Below are 23,150 nucleotides of genomic sequence, written 5' to 3'. Positions count from 1 at the left end.
ACATCTCAAAGAAAAACATTGGTAACTATAGGAGCTGGGTATGAACCCAACTTTTTCCCAGGGCCTGGGCTCTCTGAGCGACTGGTTAGTTCTTCTGATTTGACTGAAGTTAAGTAAACTTACCAGTAGATAATACTTCATCGTAACACGTATTATTAAAGGGAGGGATTTCATGACTGGAACATTTTCATCTATTCATTTCCTTTCTGAGTTCTTTAATTCCGCAGAGAACAGAAAATCTCTTCCCTGCAGATCAGTTAAATCCATGTAACAGATTTCAGTAAGCATGACTCAAAGGATTTTTAATTAAGAAAGCATTACAATATAATTTGTTTTTGAAGATGGAACTGTGATTTCCCACTAGCAAAATTAAATGATGAGAGACTGCCAAGGAGGCAAGCACACACACTCACTCAAAGTCAGCAATTTGGCTTTACATGAGAACAGTGTGTCCTTTAAAAAATCCAGTTCGGGTAGGTTAGATCCAATTCTCAGGGCAGGGGAGGGGATCGTCTCAACAGAAAGAGCTATCTTCTCTGTGGCTCTTTGGCCTATGTAAAAGTGAAATAACATCCGATGTGGAAAATCAGGAGATGTCTTCATGTCAGTGGCCCCTGAGCATCCTCCTGGGAACTGTGTGCATTGCAGATTATCTGTGGTTATAGTTCCGGTCCAGCTAGCTCCCTATCGAGCTCCTCGTCTCCCAGAATCTAGCCAGGCTGTGCTCAGGAAATTCAGAATGATTTTTTGCTGTTAGCACCAGCAAGACTGAATTGAAAAGGTAAATCTGCTAAAAACAAAAACAAACAAATAAAGAACGTAATGTGACCCAAGTTAAATATAACTTTGGATTACATTTTTTAAAATAGGTTATATGCTTTTCTCTCACTGCAGCATTTAGTGTTGATTCCGCACTCTTTCAGAAATCTTGCTTCCCTCTTGTTGCAGCAACCCTGTCATTCCTGGGTCTCTGGTCACTCCTCTGATTGCTCGTCCTCTGTCTTTGCTGAGTTCTTTTCTTCTTTCTAATCCACATCTGTGGGTGCCCTAGTGCTCTTTCTACAGATCCCTCCTTTTCTCACAATGTATGCAATTGCTTGAGAGCTCATCTGTGGTATCCAGCCTCCAAGTTGGCTCTCAGAGATCCCACGCCCTGGCACACACACTCTTCTTTGAGTCTCTTCCCACATCACACCAGGGTTGGTCTGTATGACCGATGGCATTGGCAGAAGTGACAGCATGCCACTTCTCGGATTAGATTTAAAAAGACTGTGGCTTCCTTCTTGGGCTGTGCAGGCTTTTCTCTCTATGGTGGATCACTGACTGGAGGGGAAGCCACATTGTAAACAGCCCATGGAAAGGCCCTCCTGATAAGGAACCAAGGCCTTCTGCCAACATTAGCACGAGTGACCTCGGAAGTGGCCTCTGCAGCCCAGGTACCTTGACTGTAACCTCATGAGAGACCCTGGGCCACAACCACCCAGCTATGCTGCTGCAGGACTCCTGGCCTGTAGACATTGTGAGGTAGTGAATGCTTGTTGTTTTAATCTGCTAAGTTTGGGGTGTAATCTGTTATGTAGGAATAGATAAAACACATCACCTATTCTCATGTCATCCACTACAACCTCCAAATTTAATTTTTTTGGCTTTGGATTCTTCACTTGCATTCCAATCCAGGATTCAACACCGTCTGAATGTCCTGCTCAACACAAAGCCAATATCTTCTTCTCAGATCATCTCCCATCCCCAACGGCTCTATTTACATCCTTTCCAAACCCACTTCTCTGCTCAGGTACCCTACCTCCTTTAATGGCATTATCTTACCCCTGGTCATAGAGCCAGTGTCGTTGACTTGCCTCTCCTTTGCCCTCATGTATAAGCAGCTGCTGAGTTTGGATGTTTTTGCCTTCAGAATGTCTCCCAGCATTTCCTACCTCAAGCACATTTCTCCCCCAGCCTCCCAGAGGCTCTCCTCAGTTCTGCTCTCTGCTGCCAGGCTAATCTTCTCCATGCCCTGCTTTCCCTCTCAGTTGTCTGCTAAAAAACCCAGTAGGATGGATCCCTATTGTTTAGAGAATGGAATCCTAACCCTGGTTCATTGAAAGGCATCTGGCCTCAAAGTCAGAAGACCTAGCTGTGAGTCACAGCTCTGCCACTGGGGTAAGCTGGAGAACCTTAATCTATTTACCCTTTCTGAATCTCATTTTTTTCTGTCTGTGAGAGGGGTCATAATCACCTCACTGTTTACCACATAGGGTTGTTAGAGGGTTCAAATGAGAGAATGAATGCAAAATCACTACTCCAATCGCTACTTGAGGCACTTATGACCATCACCTCCACCCTCACCATATAATTAGAAGCTTGGAAAGGATAATAAGGTTCCCTGCAACAACAGCCTTGACTCCAAACAAGCCCATCTTCCTCATGCTGCTCTCCAGCTTCTCAGTTTCCTCCCGCTTCTGGTGCCTGCTTACTCTTCAGAGTTCAGCTCAGTCTTTTTTCAATGCATCCAAAGTTATTTTATTTTATTTTATTTTTTTTGAGACTGAGTCTTGCTCTGTTGCCAAGGCTAGAATGCCGTGGCACAATCTCTGCTCACTACAATCTCTGCCTCCCAGGTTCAAGTGATTCTTCTGCCTCAGCCTCCCAAGTAGCTGGGACTACAGGCATGTGCCAGCACACCTGGCTAATTTTTGTATTTTTAATAGAGGTGGGTTTTTACCATGTTGGCCAGGCTGGTCTTGAACTCCTGACCTCAGGTGATCTGCCCGCCTTGCCCTCCCAAAGTGCTGGGAGACCCTGGGCATAAGCCACCACACCCGGCCCAAAGTTGTTTTTTTAATGACTAATTTTTTTCAGTGAAGTCAAAGGCTTCAACACACACTCTGTCTTTGTTATTAAAGACGGTAGCAGACACCTCTCAACTTGCTCTTGAATCATTTTTCATGCATCAGTCTTTTCACCTCAACAGGATTGCAAGTTGCAATGAACTTTATATTTTGGGTGATAATTATTTCTTACCGTGCATTGCATTGTGCTGTGTACTTTGTGTGCATTATGCGTTTTAACCCCACTGCAGTCCTGCAAGGCAGATGTTTTTATCTCTAGCTTATTGGGGAGAAAGCTGAGTTTCAGAGATGACAAGAAATTTGCCTAAGGTCACACACCTAGAAAGTTGCAGAGCCAAGATTTGAACAGATGACACCCTGGCTCATGACCTCATGCGCCTCTTCTATGCCACATGCTCTCCTTGCTCCTGCACCTTCGTCAGGTGAATATTACGGACTCCTTAGTCATTGACATTGGCTATGTGTATGTGGCCAAAGCCAAAGTGGAGGATATGACCAGAGAAAAATAAATTGAAGGAGAAAAACAAATAAAAGGTAATATCTAAGGGATATTATTTATTTTAGATGGAAAAAACTTAAGGTGTTTATATGCTAGAGGGAAAGGGCCAACAGAGCAGAAGAGGTGCAAGTTATGACGCTAATAATAGCTGACATTTATTAGGCACATCCATGCGCCAGGAGCCATGCTGAGCACTTTACCAGGATTACTTCACTAATCTTTCCTAACACTCTTATAAAGTAGGTACTATTATTATCATAATATTTTACAGATGAGAAAGTGAGCTTTATCCAAGCTCACGCAACGGGTGGTAATTTAAAAATGGGGGGTCTGAACTGCTGTGCCTAGCAATGAAGAGGTAGACGCCTTTCTGGTGTGGAAGCCAGGCTTCTGTGTGACCAGCACCCAGTAAATACAACACCCAAGTGCTTTATTGACATTAATTAATGATGTTTATAGTATTCTTTCAGGTAAGTCTGTATACATCCCCTTTTTTAAAAGTAAGAAAACCAAGATTCAGGGGCTAGTGACTTGCTCCAAGTCTTTTTCATGTTTAACATGAATTATAATACATGTGGGGTCTGTATCCTGAAAACATTATCAACCTTTGTTTCCAACACTTCTCATCTAGTGAATTGGAATGAGAATTCCTAGCTCAGGAAAACGATGCACTTGGAAGCAGTCACTTGGGATATCTGACTCTTCTAAAGAGGCTTGACTCTACTCTTGTGGATCTGGCAACTGTACGTTTGCTTTCGACAGTGTAACGCTTAGTCCGACTTTAATGATACAGGCATGGTACTGTTTTACAAGACATCTCCCTGAATAAGAAAACTAAATTTTTGTATTTAAAAAATATGCACAAAACATTTTGGTTTAATTATATACATTAAAAAAAATCAGTATTATACAATTGAAAATAATGTTGAAAGAGTATGGGAAATGTAATATAAACTCTAGATGAATGAGAAGCTTGGAGAGAAAAAACAGATCACAAGTAGAAAGACAGCATTTTTTTTTAATTAATTTTTTTTAAATTTATAGAGATGGAGTTTCACTCTGTTGCCTAGGTTGGTCTCAAATTCCTGGGCTCAAGTGACCCTTCTGCCTCAGCCTCCCAAAGTTCTGGGATTATAGGTGTGAGCCACCATGCCCGGCCAGTCAGCATGCTATTAATTTTATATTTAATTGTTCAGCAATGTACATATTGGTTCCCATTTTATAAAGCACTGTTCTGTATATACCTCATTTGCCTTCACAACAATTGATATATTGTACCAATTGTAAATGCTTTAATCTACAAGTAACAGAAAACCTGGTTTTAACAGATGCAGGTTTTTTTACCTCATTCAAAAGAGGCCTGGAGGTAGCATTCTGGGACTGGTGTGGGAGGACCAACAGTGTCTTCAAGGATCCTGGCCTCTTAGACCTTCCATGTCACCTCTCTTACCGTGTTAGCCACTTACCCTCATGAATGTCACCTCATGGTTGCAGGATAGCTGCTCCAGGTGTTACACTTGTGTTCACGACTGGAAGAAGGAGGAAGGGAAGGAGCAGGCACCAGGGCATCTTTGCTTTTATTGGAAGGCAAAAGCTTTCCCAATAGACTTGTTTTTTTAATTTTTTTTTTTTTTTTTTTAGAAACAGGGCTTCACTCTGTTACCCAGGCTGGTGTGGAGTGGTGTGATCATAGCTCACTGCAGCCTCGAACTCCTGAGCTCAAGTGATCCTCCCACCTCAGCCTCATGACTAGCTGGGACTTTAGAAACATGCCACCATGCCCAGCTAAATTAAAAAAAAATTTTTTTTGTAGAGATGGGGTCTTGCTATATTGCCAAGGCTGGTCTCAAACTACTGGGCTCACGCAATCCTCCTGCCTTGGCTTCCCAAAGTGCTGGGATTACAGGCGTGAGCCACCACACCTGGCCCTCTCAAAAGACCTTTCATTGGCCAGAACTGTGTCACCTGGCCATCGTTACTGCAAAGGAGAATGCTAAAGCAATTATTTAGCGTTCACAGCCTGTCTGTAGTGGAGGTAGGCAAGAGAGAAGCTCACCAATTTACAGATGAGAAAGCTAGTGTGCTTTCTCATTACTCAGCACAAACCCAAGTCCCATGATTCCGGCACATATGTTATTTCACTATACTACTCATCCTCTCTAAATTCTGCCACAGGAAAGTATATGTCAAAAATATGGCAACTCTCAAAAATATATAGTAATGGAGGCTGGGTGCAGTGGTTCATGCACCTGTAGTTCCAGCTACATGGGAGGCTGAGGCAGGAGGATCGTTTGAGCCCAGGAGTCCAAGTTCGATGCTGCAGTGAGCTATGATCCGGCCACTGCACTCTAACTTGGGTTACAAAGTAAGACCCTGTCTCTGAAAAAAAAAAAAAAAAAAAAGGTGTAGCAATGGGATATATTCTATTAAGAAATGGATCACTTTTTAAATTAATAATTTTATATTAATATATGATATCTTATTAACAAAAATCATGATTCCATTTTTATAGATTAAATAGCAACTAAGCTTTAAAGAGATTGATTGAAGCATTATTATTGCAAAACAGTGCAGGGAAACCCACAGGTGTTTGTTTGTTTGTTTGAGACAGAGTCTCACTCTGTCACCTAGGCTGGGGTGCAGTGGTGGGATCATGGCTCATTGCAGCCTCGACATCCTGAGCTCAAGTGATCCTCCCACTTTAGCCTCCCAAGTAGTTGGGACTACAGGTGTGTGTTACCATGACTGGCTGATTTTGTTTTTTAAATTTTTAGTAGGGACAAGGTCTCTCTATGTTGCCCAGGCTGGTCTTGAACTCCTGAGCTTAAGCAATTCTTCCGCCTTTGCTTCCCAAAGTGCTGGGATTACAGATGTGACCCACTGAACCCAGCAACCCACAGTTTTCAACAATAGGGCATTGGTTGAAGAAACTGTAGCATACTCATATCCTATGAAATAAATAGGTGTAAAATTTCAGAATAATATTGTTATTTACAATATTTTGTTAAGTGAAATAAGTAAATTATAAAACTAGATATACAATGTCACCTCACACTTTTAAATATATATTATCTATATAAAAGCTAGATATAAATATAGCAAAATGTTCATAGTGATTATATTTAGGTAATGAGAATATATGATATTTTGGCTTCCATCTTTGTATTTTTTGTAATATAATTTTTAGGAGTCAGGTTTACTGACGGGTTATTTACATGTAGTAAAATTCACCTGTTTTAGGTGTATGTGTTTTGACCAATATCTATAATAATGTATCCACTACCATAATCAAAATACAGAATATTTCCTTTGCCCCTAAAAGTTCCTTTGTGCCTTTTTGTAGCCAATTCCTTCTCCCTAGTCACCGGCCCTTGGCAACCACTGATCTTATTTTAGTCTTGACAGTTTTGCCTTTTCTGGAATGTCATATAAATAAAAACATATAGACTGTAGCCTTTTGTTTCTGGCTTATATCAGTTGGCTTGAGTGCTTTTGAGAGTCAGCCATGTTGTTGCATTTACAAGTAGTTCGTTTCTTTGTATTAATGAGCCATATTTCACAGCATGGATGTACCATAATGTTATCCTTATCCTTTCATCAGTTAGTGGACATTGGGTTGTCTTCAATTTTGGACTACTTATATCAGCTTGCTAGTTCTGCCATAACTAAGTACCACAAACTGGGTAGCTTAAACAACAGAAATATACTGTCCAACAGTTCTAAAGGCTACAAATCCAAAATCAAGGCTCCAGCAAGGTTTGTTCCTTTTTTTTTTTTTTTTGTAGAATCTTTTTTATTCAGAAAAAATAAAACAATCCCCCCAAAAAAGTTTTCCAACCACACAGAGGAGGGGTATGGGTAGGGGGAGGTGTCTGGCCATCAGCCCTGTACCCCAGCCCATGTGGTTTTGGCAGCAATAAGGGGTGTGGGGTAATGGCCCCCAAAATAAAATGGTGTATGGGGAGGGAAGGGGTACAAAGCTGTGGGGAGCGGTGAAGGGCAAGGGACAGACGAGGTCAGTACTGGGAACGCCGGAGGTGGGAGGCCATTTCATAACATTTCCTGTTGATCAAACCACCTTGGACACCTTCTTTGCCCATCAGCAGGACTAGCGTCTTGTCAGTCTTGGTGACAGTGACATTGAAGGTGGGGGCTCCACCGGTACTCTTGGTATACAAAGATCCATGCAAAATTCCCCATCCTGCAGCAGTGAGTCCCGGATCACCGAACATTTCTGGCCCCCAAGTGTCAGCCCATTCACAAAAAAAGTTGACCTGTCTTTGCCAACCAGGACACCAACCTCAGCTGGCGTGATGTTGGTGAAGGTTTTCCCGGGGACGGCGGCCCAGATGGAGGGCGAGTCATTGTAGCCCACGACGGCCGCGTCCTGACAGGTCCCGTCCGCCATAAGTTTGTCGATGTCGGTGTCCACCCGGCCATGGTCATGACGTTGTCAGTGTAGGCGTCCACCCGGCCATGGTGCTGCTGCTGGGGCCGCGGGCTGGGCTCGGACTGCCTGGGCTGGCGGGTGGTGGGAAGCAGAGAGCTCGGGGCACGCGCTGCCGTCCAGACAGCGGCTCTGCTCGCCGTGCAGCAGCCTTGGTATCACTACCGGTTTGTTCCTTCTGAGGGTCATAAGGGAAGGATCTCTTCCCGTTCTCTCTCTTTGGCTCTCTTTATGTTTACATGGCATGCTCCCTGTATCTGTGCCTGTGTTCACATTGCTCCTTTTAAAAAGACTCCAGTTGCCGGGAGCGGTGGCTCACGCCTGTAATCCCAGCACTTCGGAAGGCTGAGGCGGGCGGATTATGAGGTCAGGAGATTGAGACCATCCTGGCTAACACAGTGAAACCCCGTCTCTACTAAAAATACAAAAAATTAGCCGGGCGTGGTGGCGGGCGCCTGTAGTCCCAGCTACTCGGGAGGCTGAAGCAGGAGAATGGCGTGAACTCGGGAGGCGGAGCTTGCAGTGAGCCGAGATCGCGTCACTGCACTCCAGCCTGGGCGACAGAGCGAGAGTCCGTCTCAAAAAAAAAAAAAAAAAAAAAAAAGACTCCAGTCATACTGGATTAAAGTCGCACTCTACTCCAATATGATTTCATGTTAATTAATTATATCTGTAACCACCCTATTTCCAAATAAGGTCACATTCTGAGGTACTGGGGTTAGGACTTCAACATATTAATTGGGGAACAGGGGGCAATTCAACCCATAACAAATAGTAAAGCTGCTATAAGCGTTTGTGTATAAGTCTTTGTATAGTCACATATTTTCATTTCTCTTGGGTAAATACATAGGAATAGAATTGCTGGATCATATGGTAATTGCATGTTTAACTTTAAAAGAAGCTGCCAAACTGTTTTCCAGGATGGCTGTACTATTTCATATTCCTACCAGCGGTGTATAAAAGTTCCTGTTGCTCTACATCCTTGTCAACATTAGGTATTGTCAGGTTTTAAAAAATTGTAGTCATTCTTACAAGTGGGTAGTAGTATCTCCTTGAGGCTTTAATTTCACATCCCTAAAGACTAATGATGTTGTTTATCATCCATATATTTTCACTGACAAAGTGAAACTTTCAACAAAGTGATACTGTACACATCTTTTGCCCATTTTAAAAATTAGATTACTTTTTTTTTTACTGAGTCGTGAGACTCACTACATATATATGTCTTATATATATTGTATATTCTGGATACGAGTCCTTTGGCAAACATGATTTGTAAATATTTTCACTCAGTCTGTAGCTTGTCTTTTCATTTTCTTTTTTTCCTTTCTAAGAAAAATAGAGAATCTTTTCATTTTCTTAAGAATGTCTTGAAAAGCAGAAAATTTTCATTTTGATAAAGTCCATTTTATCTTCTTTTAAAATTTTTGTTCATGCTTTTTGTGCCTTATCTAAGAAATTTGCCTAAGTCAACATCACAGAGATTTTTCTCCTGTCTTTATGATTTTATGTTTCACATTTAGACCTATGGTTCATTTTGTGTTAAGTTTTATATGTGGTATGGAATATTTTTTCTTAAAATTTCAACAATATAACATTTTTGGTGCTGGAAAGATGACATGATGTGATTTATCATCTATATCTTTCCTTTCATAAAGTGTCTGTACGCATCTTTTGTACATGTAGCACCAGATATACTGGATAAAATAAAACAAAACTACTTTTAATGCAAAGCTTGATTTCTAAGAAAAACAAGGAAATTTCATGTGCAAAAAATGAGAAGGGATCTGAAAGCAGAGTCGAGTATATGGACCAATACAGGTAGCTGCCTGTATTTTTTCGTGCGGGCAAGGATCGGGGTATACAGTTTCTACTGACCTAAGAACTTGGAGTAAACAACCTTGTGAGCACAGGAGAGGAGTCTTGGGTTCACTTATGGTTGCCGATTGTGGCTGAGACTCAATATAAAGTAGGAACCCCTGAGGGGGTACGCTTTCAGTGAAAGAATGGCAGAAGGAAAACAATCATTTACCAACTTAAGAAAATGAAAAGGAAGCTTGTCTCTCCTGAGAAGTCTCTTGAAAAACTGTAACTGCCTTGCACCTTGCACAGATTTGAGGATAGTTGATAACACCTGAGGGGTCCAGAAACCTCCATTGTTTAAGAGAAATAATCATTTAAAAATTGATACCTGGCCCAGGCATGGTGGCTCATGCCTGTAATCCCAGCCCTTTGGGAGGCCAAGGCGGGTGGATCACCTGAGGTCAGGAGTTTGAGACCAGCCTGGCCAGTGTGATGAAACCCCATCTCTGCTAAAAATACAAAATTAGCAGGGTGTGGTGGCAGATACCTGTAGTCCCAGTTACTCAGGAGGCTGAGACAGGAGAATCATTTGAACTCCGGAGGCGGAAATTGCAGTGAGCCGAGATTCACACCACTGCACTCCAGCCTGGGCCAGACAGAGTGAGACTCTAGCTCAAAAAAAATAAATAAATAAAAATTGATACCTGATAATTCCCTTTGAATGCTTGGCAGAATTTATGTAAAACAGGAGAGCAATTTCTATTGAGATTCCCACAGGAAAAAATATCCCTATTAAAGATAAGTTACTGATAAAAATGTATAAAACAAGGCAGAACCAATTAGGCACACCATAGATGTCTTCTTAGCTCGTGTGTTTCATGCAGCAAGGGCACACGGAGGATGATGAGAACAGAGCCGTTGCAGTGTGTATGTTGTGGTGGCCCCAGAAACCATTTACCATCAGCAAGAACCAGCAGGCATTGCAACAGCGGGATTAGAGCCCAGGAACTTCATAATATTGCTGCAACAATAATATCAAAGAGAACTCAAAACAGACATTGAAAAATAATTGAAGACTTGACATAAATACTTAAAATCCTAAGAAAATAATATGACATTATGAAAAAAAGAACAGGCAGATTTGAAATGTTTGAAAAAGATAAAATACATTGTCAAGATTGCCCCACAGAGAACTAAAGAGAGAAAATATGACAGAAAAGAAGGTGCTTGGGGGATGATTGATGCTCTTTTAAGATGTGGCTCTTTAGCAGTTTTTTCGATAGAAAGAGGCTATTACAGGGCAAGAAGTTCTTTAGCTTTCTCCATTTTCTGAGCTGAAAAAGAAAATTGCACAAAGGAAAATCTTAAGGGATCTGGACTTTAGATATTATATATCAAGATAAAACCCCAAGAAAGGGTCTTTTATTAGAGAATTAGAATTAATAGCAAGGTGACAAACTGAAGAATATAATTGTTATGAAGGCAGACATGGTTGGGACAGACAGAACTGTTTGGGCATCTGATAAATCCAAGTGGAAGAAGTTTTTAAACATCTTTATGGAAAAATAGGAGAAATAAGAATTAAATGGTGATACTCAATGCTTGAGTTTCATGGAAAAAGAAAGCCTAGATTGTATCTGGGGTGAATATATTTCTTTAAGTCTTTCTAAAAGTATTTATTTATATTAAGCAAAGTAGCTGTGGGGAAAGTTACATTCATATTTAAACTTTTCATTGTTAGATCATACTTAGGATTATTTCAATCACATCTGGGGTAAGTTTACAATTGGGGGCTGTTGCCAAATGCAGGGATCCAATATTTACTTGGTAATATCATCTACAATCAAAAGCAGAACGCCAAGAGGGAAATCATCAGTCTCTTCAGAGCTGACTTATACTTCCAATTAATACAGTACAGCGAGTATCTCATCAAAATTTCCTTTCAAATATAATATGAACTACTGGTGAATGGACAAAGGCAGGAAGCACTAAAGACTAGAGAGAGCACGAATGCCTTCAGCAAGAGACAGTGTGTTTACAAAAACAGGCCTGGACTGCTTTAGAAAGTCATCACCAATGGCCTTCAGCCTTTCTTATAATAAAATAAGGAAGGAAGAAATCACTTCAAATTTTAAAAGTAGATTAGTTAGAATTTTAGCTGCATACTTCTGGGAAAGTGATTTTTCTCTCCTTCTACCCTCTTCCATTAAGTAGGGCATACTGTTCAGAATTCAAAACCTGCTGGCCAAGTTTCTAGGGTAAACAAGACTTTGTGGCTCTAGAATGAGCCCTGTTTTGAAAGCTGAATGATTTTTTGGGAGAAGAGAGAGGAAGAGGAGTTCTTAAATAAAAGGAATATGGACTTTAAAAATAAACAGTGAAGTTTAAAATGCCTGAAGTTTGTTCCTGGCACCAGTATGTCTCCAGGCAACTTTAGGCACATATAATACTGAGCCAACTTGGCTGAGCCCAGAGCTGGCGGTGGACCTGAAAACAGCTCAGTGTGAAAGCCATCAAGAACTGGGATTTGGGCTGTGTTTACAGAGATTGGTCTTAGAAGACAACATAAGCTTTTGGGGAAAGCAGCATAACATAAACTTTTGGGGACAACAAGCTTTTTAGGAACGCTAGGAAACAATGGACACTATTTGAAGGAAAGACATAGTATGGGGAAAATGCTCCATTGAATAAATTAGATAGAAGAATATAAGGTTAAGTATCAGAAATGAAAGAAACCTAAGTAAATGGTTGGCTTTTCATTGTTGTTGGCTGATCTTTGTCTGAAATAGAAGATTTTAAACTTTTGTTTTAAATCTACCTTGACAATGTTGAAGAAACTCCTTGACTCAAGATAGGAAATAAAAGTTTCACCTTATAGGATAATAAACAGGTTTAGTTTAAGGATTGCCAGCAAGATTGAAAGTTAAAGGGAAAAAGTTGCAAAACAATGATATTTTCCCAGTTTCCTTATAAAAGAAGCCATTGTTCACTGAGCTAGTAACATTTTTTTCATTAAGAAAATTATATTTTTATAAGGCTAACAGCCCTACTTTTTTGCTCTCCACTTTATGGAGATAAAATTGCTTTGACTTGTAGTTGTTTTATGCTTTTTGTTTGTTTGTTTGTTTTTTGAGACAGAGTTTCATTCTTTTGCCCAGGCTGGATTGAAGTGGCGCGATCTCAGCTCACTACAACCTCTGTCCCCTGGGTTCAAGCGATTCTCCTGCCTTAGCCTCCCGAGTAGCTGGGATTACAGGCGTGAGCTACCACGCCTAGCCAGTAGGCATGGTGGCAGCATCTATAATCCCAGCGCTTTGGGAGGCCAAGGTGGGCAGATCGCCTGAGGTCAGGAGTTCAAGACCAGCCTGGCCAACATGGTGAAACACCGTCTCTACTAAAATACAAAGATTAGCCAGGTGTGGTGGTGCATGCTTGTGATCCCAGCTACTCGGGAGGCTGAGGCAGCAGAATTGTTTGAACCCGGGAGGCGGAGGCTGCAGTGAGTTGAGACTGTGCCACTTCACCCCAGCCTGGGCAACAGAGTGAGACAAAAAAAAAAGAAAGAAAAAAAAAGAAATATAGTTCTCATGACTGCAGCAAGGTGTAAAAATTGTTTTAAAAACTGTATGATTTGATGTAAAAGAGTTAATGGCAACCTAAGTTTTTCTTAGTTGTGTATTTTTTTCTAATCCCTATAAAAATTAGTTTATCTCAGGGTTTATCACCCTCAGCACTCTTAACATTTTGGGCCAGATATTTCTTTGAAGTTGGGGGCTGTTCTGTGCATTGAAGGATGTTTAGGGCCTCCCCTAACTAGAGCATCCCCTCTAGCTATGAGAACCAAAAATGTTTCCAGATAGTGACAGATGTTCTCTAAAGGGCAAAATCATCTCCAGTTGTGAACCACTGGTTTATTTTAATAGTGTTAAGATACGCTACTTAGGGTTCACTTTCTAATTACAGTAGCAATAAAGTAAGCTTGTTTAGTTAATATCCTCAACAATAGTGTGCTTGTGACAAAGTAATTGGAGTTGAGATAATGCATATAAAGAACCTAGACTGTGCCTGGCACCACTTCAGTACTTAAAAATATTAGTGATGATAATGATGGCTCTGAAGGTGATGGAAAGGGGGAAGGAAGGAGAGGAGGGACAGAGAAGAGGAGGAGAAAGGAAATGAGTGAGAGGATGAGCACAGGCATATATTATATACTCTCTTTGCTTGGAAATGTGTAGATTTCTGATTCTCACTTGGCACCAGATCAGAGCTGGTGAGCAGGGAGGAGGCAGAGGAGAGGGGAACAGTCAGGTCGGGGGTAAAAGAATTGGATGGGTTTGGCCGGGCGCAGTGGCTCACTCCTGTAATTCCAGTACTTTGGGAGGCTGAGGCGGGTGGATCACCTGAGGTCAGGAGTTCAAGACCAGCCTGGCCAACATGGTGAAACTCCATCTCTACTAAAAATACAAAAATTAGCCAGGCATGGTGGCACATGCCTGTAATCCCAGCTACTTGGGAGGCTGAGGCAGGAGAATTTCTTGAACCTGGGAGGCGGAGGTTGCAGTGAGCCAAGATCACACCACTGCAGTCCAGCCTGGGTGACAGAGCAAGATTCTGTCTCAAAAAAAAAAAAAAGAATTGGATGGGTTTTTCATTCAAAATATTGTTTTCTTGTTACAATTATCTCTAGGACTTAACTTCCTTACACACAAGGCATTTTCTGGTACAAATTAATATCGACTTGGCTTTAGAAAAATACACACCCATTGGCCGGGTGCAGTGGCTCACGCCTGTAATCCCAGCACTTTGGGCGGCCGAGACGGGCGGATCATGAGGTCAGGAGATCGAGACCATCCTGGCTAATATGGTGAAACCCCGTCTCTACTAAAAATACAAAAAATTAGCCGGGTGTGGTGGTAGGCGCCTGTAGTCCCAGCTACTCGGGAGGCTGAGGCAGGAGAATGGCATGAACCCGGGAGGCGGAGCTTGGAGCCGAGATTGCACCACTGCACTCCAGCCTGGGTGACAGAGCAAGACTCTGTCTCAAAAAAAAAAAAAAAAAAAAGAAAGAAAAATACACACCCATCAAACAAGTAGGATTTATTTCCAAGGCAGATTAGAGAAAGTAGATGTTACATTACTTGATTCATTAAGGCGTTAGGCTTCCTCATATTACATTTATATTTACTTAAGTTCACACTCATTTTGTGTATAGATCCCATAAATGTTTAATGCATGTGACGCACTAATAAATGCTAATTGCATGCACTGGTATTAACTTTACTGCAGTGAATACTAGCAAGGGTCTTGGGAGGTAGATGTTCTACACATTTAAAGGGAGGATACGAGACTCAGAAAAGATAAGCAGTTGCCCAGGATAACTCTTAAGTTATTCTGACACGTGAGCACAGGTCTTTCTTCCCTCAAGCTGTGGCCCTTTCTGCCACCCCACGGCTGCTCTTCATAAACTCATATGCCTACAGCTGAACGTGGGCAAACCATGCTGCTCCTGAGAAATGGCAGATGGCTTATTTTCTTCTCCTCATACCTTTTTTCTCTTTCTTGTCTCTTTTCCTCCATCTCCCTCTTCCATTCCTTAGGCCTGTCAGTAACACCCTGCTGCTCGCTTATGCTGCTAAAGGGAGCCAGAGTTAAAGACGTTGTTGTGGATGGCATTCCACTTGGGATCTGGCTGCTGCATTAAGAGGGACAACCATTCAGGTAGTTTGTTTGTTTGTTTGTTTGTTTTTGAGACAGAGTTTTGCTCTTGTCATCCAGGCTGGAGTGCAATGGCACAATCTCGGCTTACTGCCACCTCCGCCTCCTGGGTTCAAGTGATTCTCCTGCCTCAGCCACCTGAGTAACTGGGAATACAGGCACCCACAACCACACCTGGCTAAATTTTGTATTTTTAAAATAGAGACAGGGTTTCACCATGTTGGTCAGGCTGGTCTCGAACTCCTGACCTCTGGTGATCCACCCTCCTCAGCCTCCCAAAGTGCTGAGATTACAGGTGTGAACCATCATGCCCAGCCAAATAGTCCTAATAGAGATTTCTTATTGGTTTTGTACCATTGCAGAGAGCAAGAAGAACCCTCAGGGGTGTCAATAGAAGACTAATGTAGTGCCTGCCTGATATCAGCCAGTGGGTATATGTGAATACAGCTATACTAGTTTTGTTTGTTTGTTTGTTTAGATGGGGGTCTCGCTCTATTGCCCAAGCTAGAGTGCAGTGGTGTGATCGTGAGTCACTGCAGCCTTGACCTCCTGTGCTCAAGTGATCCTCCTGCCTCAGCCTCCTGAGTAGCTGGGACTACAGGCGGGCTTTAGTGTCTGGCTAGTTATTTTTTGTACAGACAGGTGTCACTATGTTACCCAGACTGGTCTTGAACTCCTGACTTCAAGTGATCCTCCTGCCTCAGCTTCTCAGAATTCTGGGATTATAGGAGTGAGCCACCATGCCTGGTCAGCTATACTAGTTTTAAATTATTGAACTACTTCTTTCTCTTTGGTAAACAGTTGCTTTCCTGAGCTCCTGAGTGCTCCTACCCTGAGCCCTGGGCCCAGTCCTCCCAACTCCTTGTTGTACAGTACCAATTAAAAAATATTTTGAGTATCACCCTGCTTTGGGCTAGTGCTTTTAATGCTTTTAGCTAATAACTAAGTTCTATAAAAAACATGTTTCATTGAGCTTGCAGGTCACGCTAAGGAGAGTAGAATATTAAGAGGACAAATTTGCCAATCATAAGGAGTATATGGCTAGTAAAAATGGGAAGAAATTTAAGAGAAGTGGGATGAAAATATAGCAGCAGTCTCTCTGCACCTTGACGTTGATGATAATCGTCAACATTCCTCATCTTTGATCTAAAGAGAAAGGTGAGAGGAATGAGAAAGAGGCCTGAAAGGGAAGGAGAGAGGGCCTGCCACGGTGTAGATGTACCAGAAATATTTGTAACTGAATAAATAGTTGAATACATGACTGGATGACAGTAGAAGTGCCACCACAGAATATTTGCTTCTGAGCACTGAATAAGATAGTCAGTCAATGCAACAAGTGTAAAGCACCTGCTCTGTGTTAGGTTTGGGCTAGGATACAAAGTGGAATCCAACATAGTCTTACCAAAGACTATTAATTAATTTAGAAGAAAAATATAAGGTTGAGAAATGAGAAATGTATGCAGTAAGGAATTGATGGGCCAGAGAAAGTTCTGGTATTAACAAGAAAAAGAAGTTAACATGATACTGGTATTAGCAGAAGTAAAATCACCAAGCTTTATGAGATCCTTCTCCCACTCTACCCAACCTTACTAAACTGACACTCAGTATGGGCCCCACCTTTTAAGACGATGTTGAGAATGTGTAAATGCTCCAAGAGAGTAGCCATAAGCAGGGCTGACTTCATGGGCATATGACAAGTGCAGTCCCAGCAGGCCACTCTCAGAAGGGCACTGCACTTGGTGGTTAAAAGCTGTGTCATCTTGAAATTCTTAATATTTTATCTTTGAACTTGTGTTCTGTGAGTGAAGTCCAATAGGACAGTGGAGCACGTGCGTGAGCAGAGGAGATACGTGCATGCTTGTTTCCCTCGTGCCTTGCGATCCATTTGCACATAACATTTATGATTGCTACTCTGCTTCCCTGACACACAAGAAGTGTGTCTACTTGCTTGTACTTGCTTTGAGTCTTGCCCAACTCCTATGTATGTGGGTCCACCAGAATTCTGTGCTCATGTCTCACACCTCATATCAGCAGATGCTCATCCTGTCATGTGCTCCACATGTATCAACATGTGCCCAGACCAACACGTCTACAACAGCAGAGGTGCTGATAGCCCCAAGAGGCCATCCTTTCCATTAGAACTGGAACTTGTTTCCAATGCAGAAAGAAGGTAATGGTATTCAGAGAAATAAGAATGACCTAGGAACCCTATCATGTACAGTTTTGTTTGTTTGTTTGTTTTTTGAGACAGAGTCTTGCTCTGTTACCCAGGCTTGAGTGCAGTGGCATGATCTCGTATCACTGCAACCTCTGCCTTTCGGATTTAAGGGATTCTCTTGCTTCAGCCTCCTGAGTAGCTGAGACTATAGGCCTGTGCCACCATACCCAGCTAATTTTTGTATTTTTTAGTAGAGACAGGGTTTAGCCATGTTGGCCAGGCTGGTCTCCAACTCCTGGCCTCAGGTGATCCACCCACCTCGGCCTCCCAAAGTGCTGGGGTTACAGGCATGAGCCACTGAGCCCAGCCTCTATCATATACATTTTTACTTGCATTATTTCCTGTATGACCCAATCACTTATGTTAAAAATATTGACATAGAAGGAAAGGGGAAATAGGTCCATCATAGTTGCCATATTATAAGGAATAAGTTATTTATTTATTTATTTATTTTTTTTAAGACAGAGTCTCTCTCTGTTGACCAGGCTGTAGTACAGTGGTATGATCTCGGCTCGCTGCAACCTCTGCCTCCCAGGTTCAAGCAATTCTCTTGCCTCAGCCTCACAAGTAGCTGGGACTACAGGCGTGTGCCACCAGGCCCAGCTAATTTTTATATTTTTAGTAGAGACAGGGTTTTGCCATGTTGTGCAGGCTGGTCTCAAATTCCTGAACTCAGGTGATCTGCCTGCCTTGACCTTTCAAAGTGCTGGGATTACAGGTGGGAGACACTGTACCCAGCCAGGAATAAGTTCTTTCTTATTCATCAGTGATCCAAAGGTAGAGAGTGTTGGTAGAATGAACATATCAAGAAATAAAATAAAAAGTTTTATGCAGTATTATCACTGTTCTGATAAGAATGAAACAATTTATATTTATGAGCTATAAAATGCAAATTGTGAAATTTTAGTGATTCCACATATAAAAGCTCTCGTAATTTCTATGTAAAACTGGCATTGCATAAAATAAGATGAATGGTAAAATTCATTCTAATAATTAAATTTAAACTTTAAAATTTAGAATACTTCTATTACACTTAAAAAACATTATTTTTAAATGTGGTAAAATACATATAACATAAAATTTACTATCTTAACCATTTTTAAGTGTACAGTTTGGTGACATTAAGTACATTCACATTGTTGTGCAATGATCACCACCATCCAACTCCAGAATTTTTTTATCTTGCAAAACTGAAATTCTGTACCTATTAAATATCAACTCCTCATTCTCCCCTCTCTCCAGCCCCTGCCAACCACCATTCTACTTTGACTACTGAATTTGGCTACTCTAGATACCTCATAGAATTGGAATCGTAAAATATTTATCCTTTTGTGACTGGCTTATTCTACTTTATATAATATCCTCAAAATTCATCCATCTTTTAGAATTGTCAGAATTCCCTTCCTTTTTAAAGCTGCGTAATATTCCATTGTATGTACATTCCACATTTTGCTATCCATTCATCTGTCAGTGGACACTGGGTTGCTTCTACTCCTTGGTTATTGTGAATGGTGCTGCTATGAACATGAGTATACAAGTATCTGTTCGAGCCTCTGATTTCAATTATTTTGGGTATATACCCAGAAGTGGAATTGCAGGATCATATGGTACTTCTATTTTTAGTTTTTTGAGGAACTGTCACACTGTTTTCCCTAAAGTCTATACCAATTTACATTCCCAAAAACAGTGCGCAAGGGTTCCAATTTTCCCACATCCTCGCCAACACTTGTGTTCTGTTTTTTTTTTTTTATAGTATCCACTCTAATAAGTGTGAGGTGGTTCCCTTCCCTTCCCCTCCTTCTCCACCTCCCCTCCCCCTCCCCTCCCTTTCCTTTCTTTTCCTTTCCTTACCTTTCCTTTCTTTTTGACAGTCTTACTCTGTTGCCCAGGCTGGCGTGATCTCAGCTCACTGCAAACTCCACTTCCCGGGTTCACGCCTCAGCCTCATGAGTAGCCGATTCTCCTGCCTCGGCCTCATGAGTAGCTGGGACTACAGGCGCATACCCCTACACCTGGCTAATTTTTGTATTTTTAGTAGAGATGGGGTTTCACCATGTTGGCAAGGCTGGTCTCCATCTCCTGACCTCAAGTGATCGGCCTGCCTCAGCCTCCCAAAGTGCTGGGATTACGGGCATGAGCCACCATGCCTGGCATGAAGTAGTACTTCATTGTGATTTTGATTTTGATTTCCCTAATAATTATTGATGTTGACCCTATTATGCTTTGTAATTAATAAAAATATTTTTAAAGGAAAATGTCTTATATATTGGTACTTTAACATCATTTTTTCCGTGCTCTTTTTTTTCTCACTGCCTCTTTGATCAGGTCTTTATTCAAAAGAAGCTGTCCAAAATGATTTGACCTTTATGGAATAGTCAAATTTAAGAGTTTATGCAGCAGGCTTCTTTCCTCTGTAGTAGGTTTCTTTTCTGCTGGCTTCTTTTCAGGGACTGGTTTCTTGGTAGCTGCTGCCTTTTTTCCCACCAGAGGTTTCTTCTGCTTCTTAACACCAACAGCAGTCTTCTTTCCTTTCTTACCTACCACAGGCTTCTTGCCTGCAACCCCCTTCTCATCCGATTTGGCTTCTAGTGCTTCAGCTGCTGCTGATGCCTTATCCACCCAGAGCTTGTGATTCCTGGCCTGGCGAAGAATGGTGTTCTGGCACATGCATGGTCTTTGCGTGTGGGTTTAGCTTCAACATGATTCTCAGGTTTTTCAGTGGGTTCTTCTTTAGGACTCTGCAATGAATCTTCTTGCATGGTGCTCAAAGGGCTCTTTGGATCTCTGGGCTTTTCGAGATTCTGCTAAGATCTGTATTGATCATCTTATGGATGGGAAGATTGTAGTTACTCTTGAGGGAAGCAGCTTTACGCCAAGTGCCATACAATTCATCTAACTTCTGGAAAGCACTTTTGGTCCAAATGCAGAAAAGTCCCACATGCCCACTAGGAGCAAGCTTCAAAATGTTCAGTTTGCTTACATTAAGCAGAGTAATTCCAGGGATGTTTCTGAAGGCCTTGATGATACCATTATCCTCATTATAGATGATGTAGAGGCCTGTGCACTGGATACAACGACGGTTTCTCATTTTGCCCTTGCCAGCTCTCATTCGCTGAGAAGCATAGTCCTTTTTGATATCATTCCAGGCTTTAAATTTCTTAAGAAGCGAAACAGCCTCCTTGGTCTTCTTGTACCCTTCAACTTTATCTTCGACTACCAAAGGAAGTTCAGGAACTTCCTCAATACGATGACCTTTAGACATGACCAGTGCTGGTAAGGCTGAGGCAGCCAGGGCAGAACAGATGGCATATCGTTTTTGGGTTGTGTTCACTCTATGATCCTAACGGCATCAGGTTTTGGTTGGTGCAAACATTCGGCCTCCACAACACGTTTCCAGAAGCACCCTGGCCAGAATGGTGAGTCCCATAACACCTTGAAATCTGGGAATTTGAGCCACAGCTCTGCCAGCACCCCAAGACTCAGCACTGGTCTGATGACCTGCTAATTCACTGACAGCATAGGGCTGTCTGTTGTTTTTGTGCAAGTTGTTGTGAACAAAGTTCACAATATCTGGTTGAATAGGAGCCTTGAATACAGCAGGCAAAGTGACATTTTTGCCAGATGCCTCCCCCCTTTCAGAGTACACCGATATTAGTAGGTGAGCACACGCCATGGTGGAGAGGAGCGAGCCATGCTCCTCTCACCACGGCTGTTGCCACAGGAAAAGTTCTCTGTGCTTTTAAAAATGTGCCCCACATTTTAATTTTGCATTGGGTCCTGGAAATTATGTAGCCAGCCTTACATATGGGAAAGAAGGTTAATGAAAAAAATGGACTGGGTAGTAACTTAATAATCTGAGTGTATGATACTTGTTTATCACCTGTTTCCCATCTCTATTGACTCAGTGAAAGTCTGAGAGATGTATTTAGAAAGGAAAACTGCCTTAGTGCCTGCAGCTTGCTGTAAAGAGTCTGATCACTAGTTCCACTTTGGATTACAGCCTCGCCCCTGTCACACATCACCTGTGTTAGTGCTGGGCAAATCATTAAACCTCTCTCTTGAGCCTTGATTCCAGAGGGGTTATGGGTCTGGTGGCCAGGCAGGTAGTAGAGGGCAGATCTTGAGATGGGCCAGCATCCTCCTGGAAGTTACTTGCCTTGTTTTGAGGCTACTAAATAGCTTTCAAGCAAGCAAGAGTGAAGGGGGAAATGGGGTTTTATCTTTCAACAAGAGGGACTGGGCCACTTCTACAGGTCCAGGGAGTTCTGGGGAATCTGAGCATTCAAGATCCTCAAGTGGGCTGAGTGCAGTGACTCACGTCTGTAATCTCAGCACTTTGGGAAGCCGAGGCAGAAGGATTGTTTGAGCCCAGGAGTTTGAGATCAGCCTGAGTAACATAGCAAGACCTCATCTCAATAAAAAACAAAACAATTAGCCGGGCATGGTGGCATGTGCCTGTAGACCTGACTACTCAGGAGGCTGAGGCAGGAAGATTGCTTGAACACAGGATGTTGAGGCTGCAGTGAGCTGTGATGGTGCCACTGCATTCCAGCCTAGGCAACAGAGTGAAATCCTGTCTCAAAAAAAAAAAAAAAAAAAAAAAGACCCTCAGGGACAACTACCCAGATATGCCATCCCAAGTCTCTAGGCCCTGTTCTTTCCCTAACAAGATCCTGACTTTGGCATAGGAAACTTGCTGAGGCTGAAAATTCATCCTTCTTTGAAATTCTGCCACCTTAAAATTAATTCTGGGCCTGGTCTTCAACTCTCTGCTCTTCAGCTTCAGGAAATAAAGGTCTCTTTAAATATTTTCAATTAGACAATTAGAGATCTCTGATTCTCATATCTTGCTTTAAATTCACAATTGATTGCCCTGCATCTGTCACATCTGTCGTTTTCTTTTTTCCAAGCTAAGAATGGAGTTTAGCAGCAGCCGCTCCATTTCAAAATCCTTAAAATGACCATATCTCCTGTTCCTCTCAAATGCCAGAGATGGCATGACTTTCACATTCCCCTCTAAGTGTATCCCTCTCACTTCACCAGAGGTGAACATTTTAGCAATGAATGGCACTGCTACTGCATGTCAGAGACTACTGATATGAGTACTTACCCCACCTACCACCAGTGATGTGATCCTTATTGCTCTCTCTTCAGTGGGTGATCTAATTCCAGAATCCCATCCTTAGAACCTGTTTTCTGGGACCAATAGTGGTACTAACCCTCTTTAGTTGGGCTCTTTAGAAACAGTTGGCTACAGGGATTCAGGTACATGTGATTTATTGAAGGAGTGTTCAACTATCTAAGAGACTAAGAGATGCAAGACAATGAAGGGAAAAGGCCAAGCAAAAATGGTCTCAGGTAAAGTCTAGCCTTGGCCAGATTCAAGGGTGTGTGTGGCATCTGAAGCATATATCACAACATGGAGTTGTCCCACCTTCAGATAAGGGGTTCAGCCTTTTGGACCCCAATATCAGTCTACCATTGGCTCCAAGGTACCCCCAGGAATGGGACATAATTAAGAGGTGAAGTGGCTCCCACTGGCTGACAGCAGTTCTCCAGAGAAGGGGGCAAATGTGAGCCATTGGCAGCCAACGTTAACAACATCCACAATAACTGGGG

General features: G+C 42.0%; 2 pseudogenes; both read right to left on the bottom strand.

Moving 5' to 3' along the window:
* Positions 1-7,252: 7,252 nt before the first annotated feature.
* Positions 7,253-7,771, bottom strand: LOC100433827 (profilin-1-like; annotated as a pseudogene).
* Positions 7,772-19,827: 12,056 nt separating this feature from the next.
* Positions 19,828-21,229, bottom strand: LOC100435696 (large ribosomal subunit protein uL4-like; annotated as a pseudogene).
* Positions 21,230-23,150: the final 1,921 nt, after the last annotated feature.

The sequence above is a fragment of the Pongo abelii genome, chromosome 1, assembly GCF_028885655.2.
Source record: "Pongo abelii isolate AG06213 chromosome 1, NHGRI_mPonAbe1-v2.0_pri, whole genome shotgun sequence".
In the NCBI taxonomy this organism is placed as follows: Eukaryota; Metazoa; Chordata; class Mammalia; order Primates; family Hominidae; genus Pongo; species Pongo abelii.
This window is presented reverse-complemented; position numbering and strand designations above follow the sequence as displayed.